Consider the following 10,405-nt stretch of genomic DNA (forward strand, 5'->3'; position numbering starts at 1 on the left):
AATGTATCTTCTTAAAGTTTTGCCAATAAATTAACTACTTTTAATATGTCAAGGTTATTGCATATCCTTAGACAATATTTATTTATTTCCTTATTTATCTCTAACACTGAATCTGGATACTCAAGTATCTGAATAAGCGAGTATGTGGAAATTTGAATAATTTTATGTACCATAACATTCACTTTTACCGTTAAAGTTTCTCGGGGAACTACGTGCCTACAAAGTTCAGCAACAAATTTAAGACGTAAATCAGTATGAAGCACATGTGCACTTTTCTTCCTCCGTGCATTTACGTGAGATAATTAGAAAGGATTCGTCTAATGTAAAACGAACGTGTACATGAAACTTTCTATTTCGAAGCAGCTCTTGCCGGAGCGGTGCGGCAAATATGAAATTGCAGAAATCGTACTAAAAACTACTTTTAAAGAATTAATGCGAAACTTCTTCTCTCGATTGCGAAATAAAAATAATTGCAGTAATTCGAAAATAGAATTGAGTACAAATTATTTTATGTGATTTTAAATAGAAACTTTTGTTTGAAACAAATTTGTAAAGTAATTTACTTATTGTTAAAACTTTCACAAATTCAACTTTGTCAAGAAAATTGAATATCGTTATAGTGGAGTATAGTTTAGTTTAAAATTAAATTAGCAGATATTACTTTAAAGGGTTTCCGATAAGTTGTTTATATATTTGTGAATTAATTAACTCAATCTTTATTTATATTTTATCACAAGACTACCTACTGCATATTAATTATATAATTTACTGTTTACTAATATTTACTATATTATACACTTTTATATTTACATATAAAGTTTAATATGAGGTTTTACGCCATTAAAGCTTATTAATCACTTAAAAACTCTAACTACACACTTCCTCCTTTTTGGTGGTGTTACCCAATTTAGTCTTCAAAAAACTCCAATGAGTTCCTTACGTAACATATGCAACGAGCGTTAGGGAACTTAAGTAGAGCAGTCAAATATTTATTCATTTTGAAACAAGGAAAGGCGTGCTATATTCTGTACTTATTGGATAACTAATCCTTTTTTGTTTGCGTACTCCTATAAAGCAATAGCATCTAGATCATCGTCAGTTAGCTGATCAATTTATTTATTTAGTTTATTTAATTAGAAGGCATCATAAGTCCAAGTCAAAGTTTTGAATTCAACTCTTAAGTATGAATTGAGAATAAAATTTTGGATTGCCTTTCATGATCAATAACTGAAATATTATTTTAGAAATCAAGAACACAATGGATATATTACATATATATATATATAAGTAAGCTATAGAAGCTATATATATGTATGTTAAGCTATATACAGAAACCAATGTAACTACAAAAGCTAAGAAGATTATCTCTTGTAATGTCAGTGGGTAAAATTACGATGATACTGAGCTATTAAAACTCCTTATGTTCTGAATAATAACTTATATGGCGTTAAAGAAAGACTAGTTTGGTCCTAATAGGATTGTAACCAAGAAACAGGGTTAGAAATTGAGGAGATGGAGGTCATGACATCCGATAAAATATTTTTAAGCAAGGGAATAAATATTGACTGATTTGACAGGATTTAATTACTAATCGCAATTTGAATTTGTGTAAAACCACATTAGTTTTTATGTATCAAAGGTGGTACTAAGTGATTTGATGTCAGTCTAGTTTTATATATGTGATACGTTACTCCCACTGGCCATATAAATATGATAGTTGTCGAACTAGAAGATTGTTTGTTGCTTCCGATGGTTAAGGTGTATGTTTGCTTAATAGTTAATAGGAACAAGTTCAGTAAGAACACCAGGGATTAATCCAAGTGCAGATGTAGTTACTCAGACTGAGAACCAAGTACAGTTAGGATACCAGTGATTAAGCTGAGTTCAGAAAATGTCCAATTTGGATTTTGTATTTTGATTCTTATCATTTTGGATTTGTCAACAAACTTTCTTAGAAATTTTCATTAGAAGGGATATGTTAAATCCCTCTAAATTTATTAAAATTATGGTCATTAAAATAAACTATACAATATTTATTGCTTTAAATTAATTTAGTTGAGGCAAAAGAATCCGGAATAGACCAAGAGAAAGAATATTTTGATTATGAAAATAATTTAAAAGTTTCGACCCTGGTTAGGATGTTTTGATGCAACAACTGTTCAGTTCTGATACTTTAAGTTCATCTTGCTGTCGTAAACTTGTCCCCAAATCTCGAACCTTTGTAAATCTATATTGAAAGAAAAATGGCTTTATACAAAGATTGATATAAGGTAATCAAAAATAGAATTTAGAGCAATATTATTGCATTTTGGAAAGAAGCTTATTGGATCGAAATAAATTTTTCAAAGCCGATAACGTTTAACGTCTTTATATATTTTATTGGCTTCCTATCTAAATGTTTTTGATTTAGATTTTCAATATGTAAACATTGTTTAATGAATGTATCTAACGTATATGATTGAATCACGCCATCCATTAAATATTATTCTGATATTAAGTGCTTTTAGAACTGCATTAATGTTAGTTTTCCATTTAAGAAAGTGGAAGAGCATAGTTAGGCCACTGAAAGTCAATTACTCTTCAATATAAATTAACTTACATCCAGCAACTTTAACTTCGACAACTTAATTAAGTCCAAACTTAAAGCAATCACAAATCCCTGATTCGTTTTATTTGTAATTTGAAACAATTTCGCTAATGTCCTCGCTTCCTGCGCTAACAAACTTTCGATGCAATTCGAAAGTATCGCGCAGTTATTTCTGCTCGCTAATTACTTTACAATGAAAAGTCGAAGCGACAATTTTGTCGATATCCGAGGAAAGCGGACCTGCAGTCCTGCAGTTATTCATTTTTATGTTCAGTTTTCATTTCGTCCTTAATGACAAAATATATAAATGGTGTTGCAGAATGCATTGGTAGATTCTCTAATAACCAATTGATGTCACTACCATCAATGAACCTTGAAAAGCACTGAGGAAAGCAAAGGGAAAGCCAGTGCATCAAAAGGAAAGAGTGAAAATGAAAATGAAAAATTCATTTCAATTTCAAATTGATTTTAAAATTTTCATTAGTTTTCTCCAAGGTTTAACTTTTGCGATAAGAACACTACTAAAAAAAAAATTTAAAAAATTAATGGCAAAGAGAAAATTAGCTTTTAATGAGAAAACTTTCTAATTTATATTTTTTAGTCAAACAGTTTTTTTTATTACCCACTAAGCAACTGCAAATTGCAATCAAATTTTCATTGTCAATTTTTTACATATTTTATGATATTGATGGAATGTTTCACTAGCACAACTCAATCGTTGTAGTATAGAAGTGACTTGTTAAGTACCGAGCAACATAGATTTTTTTATTTACTCTTCTTTGGTTTTTCATTTTAAGGCCATCTTGAACATGAGAATGGGATAGAAATATCAAAGGACGGTTTGTCTTGGAATTACTTTAAAATATGTGATGAAAGAAGATTGGTGAACTTAACAGTAAAATATCTTAAAAAAGTATTGGAATATATAGACAATAAAAATAGTATATAGATGGACAATTATGATTGCTGGCGAAACAAAAAGACACTGACTCTACAGTAACGTCAGATATACGAGGATGTCGAGAAAGTACCGGGAATCAATCCATAAAAACAAATTTATTTTGTGTTACTCATTAGTATTTATTAGTTCTATATAATACATTTTAGTAGGTCCCTTCCGATATAATTCACTTACTCCAATGAATAAACCAATCGCATTCTTTAAAATCAACTTCAGTATTCGCAGCAAACCCTCTTCTATACTATTTATCGATTGAAACTGGACGCCTCGTAATTGTAATTTGGATTTTGGAAAAACAAGAAATTCGGTGAGAGTCCTACCAGTAGAGTATGTTAACTACTCGATAAGATTTGTTGACTTTTTAGCCACAAATTCATTTACAACGATGAACTTTTAAAATCATGCGTCAATGTGTTGTAAGATTCAAGCGAGTAAGGAGTTAGAATATTTCTGAGGTAAGCATGCCTGTGTTAAGAGGCGACTAAATTCCCGCCGCTATACTGACACTGTTTAAGAGTGTACATGGTAGTAAGTGACCGCCGCACTTGCGACACTCGATCCGAGGTGTAAGTCTGGTACTGCAGGGATCAGTGGCTTTCAGTTTGGGCTGTCCTGACGAATTGAGGTTGGAGGTTGTCAGTATCGTGGTGGCTATGGTTAAATCCAAACTTGTGCAAGAAGAATAACTGTATTTTATTTCATTTAACAAGAAGCTTCGTATTTACATCGAGAGGTCGTGAGTAAAGATAATCGCGTGAGTAAAGAGAACAGTGTTGCCAACATTGGAATATTGACAATATTTTTTAAATGGTCGACTCGCAGTACTTTTTTACAGAATGTACCTTTATTTGTTTAGTTGTTGTTAGAAGTTGTTCTACAGTACCTCTGTAGAGGTACTAGAGATACTTGAGTACCTCTCAGTTGTTTAGTGTATAGAAGTTAGATTATGTATCTAATTATACAACTGCCTGCAGACAAGCAAAAGAATTCATCGATCAAAAGCCAGAACTAGGGAGCTACTTATGCTGAACAGAAGTGGCATCCGACTTGTCACAAGGTTTCTTACTGGACACTGCGGAGTTAAAAATCATCCTAGGTATTACTAAAGACGATAGCTGTGGACTGTGTTCGAAGAAGAGGAAACTGTGATAGTCTTGCCAGACTCAGACTTCGATTCTTATCCACTGCCCATCCAATTATAACGGCATTAGGCAACATCTCTCCAAAGGACATAATAGCGTTTTCAACTGCTTCTCGTATATGGAATTGAAGTGGGCATATCACAATAATCCTCAAATGATGCAGTGACGTGGCGACAAGTTTCTAACCCATCTTCAAATATAATCTAATCTAGATACATAATAGCGAAAGATTAAATAGAACTTTACTTAAATTGCAGTTCACATTTTCAACTAAAAATTCGAGAATAAATTCTTTATAATGATTTATATATTTATCTGAATAATTATCTGAAATAACTGTACATAATTTGAGAGAATACTGAACCAATTTTAATTGTCAAGGCTAAAGTATGCATCTCTCCTATAAGTTTTCACAAGTTCTACTGAGAATATAATTAAAATTTCTTTTTTGGAAAAATTAAAAAGCGCCACTTATTTTTAATTTTTGTACTTTTTCGGTTATTAAATTTAAAATCCCTTTGGATTATTGCAAATTTAAAAAAGTGAAAAATCGCATTATCTGCCATGTCGTGCGTGCATTGCAGTGAGTTTGTCGCTTAATCCCCGCGGCATGGAATAACATCAAATTTGTCTTTATTAACGCACGAAAACTCAGCTACATTTGCACATGATATGGAAGCAGGAGCGGATTCAACTATGTACTTATACAAATGGAAACTTGAAAAAGAGGTTTAAATTAATGCATTTCTCTAAAAACTAGTATTTAAATAATTTGATAAAAAAAAATATTTTAAGAATTGTGAGAGTTAGTCTCATTAAGCAAATTGAAATTTGTGCTTTCACACATCGTCCTTTCTACTCCGGATTTCCTTCCTGTAAGACTCGAATAAAGTTCGAGACATACTGACGCATATACAGAGGATATATGTTCACAAACTTACAATTATTTTTTTAACAATAGTCACTCATTTGCCTCAGTCAACTGCACATCGTTTACCTTTCGAATTTTGGATTTTGCCTGCGTTCCCAGGTTCTTAGCGTCATTAACTAAATTCGTGCTTCGAGTTTTGCGCGTTGGAAGGCATCTCACATGCTTCATATGTGAAAATCATTCCGCTAGGATTTCAAAAATGGCGTTAAGACATATTTGACGTACTCATACAAGGAATTGCTTAATATCTTTTTTAGCGTATCATTTTCTTGAAATTTTACGCTCTGCGCTCCTCGGTGAAGGTATGGCAGCTGCTGACTGGGATTTGTGTCAAGGATTCTGGCATTGCAGCAGTTTAAACAGCTTTAAGATAACATAAGAAGGCAGACAAGAAAATTTTGTTAGAATTTCATGTGAACGAAAATTAATGAGTATATAAAGAAGAATATGGCACTTCACTTGGGTGATAGCTGAAGGCAGGCAGGATTGGTTAAAATTTCTCCTATGACAGAGTCTTCGATGTTCAAATTGATAGACAAGTACAAAAATGTGACTTTGACTGAATGTCAGTGCAAAAAATAGGGAAATGTGCTTAGAACAGCTAAAGGGCTTAAGGACCTTAGGCAGCATTTGATTTATGGATAATATTAATTTGTAAGTATTATTTTTTTTATATATAAAATTTTCTCTAATGATTACAAAGCAACATTAAGTTATTAAATCTTAAAATTAATTACATATAAATAACAAATAACACAACATATATATAAGTGCAAGTTGAATACAACGAGGAGTTCTCATATCATGGGTTTCACTTCAACAGTTCTGGATTAGTTGAGGATTTAGTCAATATGAAATAAAATGCTTTTAAAATTTAGTAGAGAATTGAGAATATCTATTGAGCTGTGGCTGATCAGTCTAATCTTTTAAAACTGAAATATCTAGTCGTAAATTAGAAAAACTAACAGTGTGCAAAACTATAAGAACCATGTTGATCAAACAGTCTTCAGCCCACCTGTATAATTCAGTGATGTGATGCTCATTACTATTCATTAAATTATATTGGTCTGTGCTATCTTAACTAAGAGCAGATATCCATTGATTTAAGTTAGGAGGAGGTGAACCCGGTTAATAGCAAGAGCCATTTTCCAGAAAACCTAGTAAACTGGTAAAAATGCCCAATTAGAACCAGACAGAAAAGTTGAATATGCGATTTCTGGCCACCTAACTGCTGATTAATAAACAATAATTAATAAGTTTCATTATGTCAGTTTACTGATATCTATATAGGTAAAGCTAAGAATCAGTGATATATTTTCACAATAACTTTAGCGGGGCAATGAATTAATGGTGAGGTTAGGCTATATTGGTGGTTTAATGGGCACACGGTATTCCAATTACACTAATTCAGACTCAATATCATGACTTCTATTAGAGTAACTAGTTTCTATTATGTATTCTAGAGTCATACTATTTTCAGAACAACTACCTTATGAACAACTACCGTAGAGCGCAAAATCCACTATGGTGTCGTGGACAAAAATTAAAAAAAAAAAGTATCTGAAATTGTCTAGTCTGTGTTTTTGTTTACAGAAGATGAGAGGAGATATGTCTGTGTTTTTTTTTTATTGAAAAGGAGGAGGAGGGTAAGAGGGAGAGTTGCAGCATATTCAGTTGAATAGAGGCGTCGTATTTTTTTGTAGAATGAAGAATTAATTTTAACGGAGAAAAGTTTCCATGTTTAGTTTTCATCAGAAGCAATACTTCTGCACTTCTTCATTTTTATGTTAACACCACAGATCGATAACTGTTTATATAGAATTGCAATTATATGTATATACTTGAAGCATAAAACTCTACATTGCTATTAAATCAAAAATTCAATGGTTCGACATGCCAATTCCAATTTAATCAAACCATTTAGTGAACTGCAAATGAGTCCTGCACGCAAAGCTTCAAGTGCATTTTCCGTACCCAAATTAAAGTCCAAACTAATATTTCTCTTTACAGAAACTGCTGGAAATTCTACTTAAAGGGCTCTTTATGTGCAAATAATACGATTAAAGTGCTTTAATTTTTTAAGTGAATCTTTACGACTGCATTTCATGTGCAACATTCGAAATGCAGTTGCCGTATTTCGTCCTGGCATACGAGCACATCGAGCAAATCGAACAAAAGCGGAGCGGAAGTGCAGGCTTGCGGTATTGTAGTTTGCGTGTTACAATTTGAATTTCAATTACTTGCACAGCTCAAATGTTACACAAATTTCTGACAACTGCATTTTGACACTTGACACGTTTTGTTATAGGAAAATTATGCATTCATAAAAAAAAACTAAAATAGCAAACATAAATGTGAAATTTGTATCAAATATGTCAGTTAACACTTCCACTAGTACCTCTAAATAGCACAACACACTTTCTTGAATTCCATGTCCTTTCAGTGCAGTTTTTTGCAGTTGTAGATATATATTTAATTATCACCAAATAATTGAATATTTTTTGTGACAACAATCCAAACATAAATTAAATTTTGGTTGAATTAAAAAATCACAAAAAAGCCTTCCTTCCTGTTCTGTCCTGCCTAACACAAAAATTATGTGCCCCATTTCCGCTGTTAGGCAACCTGATTTCCTGTTTGGTAGTCCTTGCTCATTTTTTGTAACCATTATCTGTTGTTTTTCTATCTTAATTAAACGGTGGCCACCAAAGTTTAATGTTATTACAGCATTACCATGGTGCGAAGCAAGGACTCGTCTTGGTATTCGCTTGGCGCAGGAGTTTTTTCTATGGCGTTCAAGGCAAAGGTCATTTCACTTATTTACCTTGAATATTAACATTTTTCGCATTTCATGTCTGGGTTTACCTAAGTTTCTTTTTAAATTTTTTCTCTCCGTTTTAAAAATAAATGATAAGCATAATAAAGTGCTATTGTTTGTGAATATTTTGTGTAAGTACATACAAGGAATACTTTAAGGAATAAGATTTTTTCACGATGTGAACAACTTAAAGTTCTGCATTTCACTTACAGCAAATTAGGCAAAAATCACAATTCATTTATATTCTTTTCGTCATCAATATTTTACTAAAACTAATAATTACTCGTAATTTTTTTGGCATTCCCACAGCTAACCCAATATGACGATTGATCGTTCCGATCATAACAATCAAACGAGTTACATGTTCCAACGAACTTTTATTGCCTCTCAGCTTTAGGTGGATGTTGTTTCAGAGTTTAGAAGAGACAACTACAAAACGGTTTTGGCATTACTGCAGCTCAGTCAATATGACGATTCGTCGTTCCGATTATAACAATCAAACAAGGGACGTGTTTCCCAAAACTTTTTATTGGCTCTCAGCATTAGGAGGATGTTGTTTCAGAGTTTAGGAGAGAGAAACTTCAAAATTAGATATTATTTATTATTATTATCTATTTAATAGACAATAGATAGATAATAGATCTATTATCTATTTAGTGTACTTTATAAGGAAAATCTTTTAAAAGTTTACTGTGTTTATTAAGAAACTATTGAATTGCTAAAAAAAACTTCCACAACTATATAGTGTCTTTTAAAAGGAAAACCTTTTAAAAATTGAGTGTTTTTATTTAGACACTACTGGATTGCTAATAAAAACTTCTACCACTATATAGTGTCCTTTTATATAGAACACCTTTTTTATATATGATATAGTTTTATAATATGATATAGTCTCTTGTTTTATAAGATCTTCAATTCCAATTTTTTATTTGACTACAAGCTGTTGTTTTGAGAAAGATATTCTTCTTCTTATAAATCCTTATTAGAACAGAGCTGAGGTTGATGGCAAGTTATCTGATGGGTCATAATGGGCTGCAGTAGCATTTCAACGAAATCATTCTGAATGAAAAGATGGAGTGTTGACTCTGCTTAGAGGTGGATAAATAAAAATTTTTTTTGAAAAATTGTGAAGAAACAACCATACTAGTTATCGCAATGCAATAAATATTGAAATTTTTCTTTATAAATTGTTCTTTCCTTATCTATAAATTTATAAAATATATGTTGCATTACCTTTACTATAACTATTACCAAGGTTATTATTAATCATTTAATTAATACTTTCACTGTTACTACTACTAACTAACAGTACTACTAACTACTGTACTGTTACTACTACTAATATCTATTACCATTTCTATTACTACTACTATTTCTACTACTATTACTACAACAACTACAACTACAATAACTACTACTACTTTTTCTATTAATATTACTGCTACTACTACAACTACTAGTTCTGTTTGTGTCTACTACTAATACTTCAACTTATATTCCTAAACTTACTCATTCGTTTCGTCCTGACCTCTTTGTTTTAGTATTCGATAATTTAGTCATTCGCAGATATTAATTTTAAATTAACTTCGTTATTGGTTAGTCGATTTAGACCACCACATCTGTTGCAGGAATCGATCGCATTTAAGTCTTCAGTGGCGCAGTAACAATTTTATTTTACATTTGCATATATGCTACGGATTGATGCATTACATCAAATGCACATCACATACATGTCATTCAGTTTCTACCTCTATTTTTGGCTTCTAATGCAGACAAATGGTTTTTATCAGTGTGACATATGAGTTTTTAAATATGTCAAAAAGCTGCCAAAACCTAAAAAATAAAATTTTGAAAAGCGAATAATAATAATAGCTATGAATTTTGAAAATATGTACATGCCATTCATATTTTTATATATTCATACCAGCTTTGGCTGGTATTATACATATATGTAGTACACTTGATG

Source organism: Teleopsis dalmanni, chromosome 2 (genome assembly GCF_002237135.1).
Source record: "Teleopsis dalmanni isolate 2A chromosome 2, ASM223713v2, whole genome shotgun sequence".
NCBI lineage: Eukaryota > Metazoa > Arthropoda > Insecta > Diptera > Diopsidae > Teleopsis > Teleopsis dalmanni.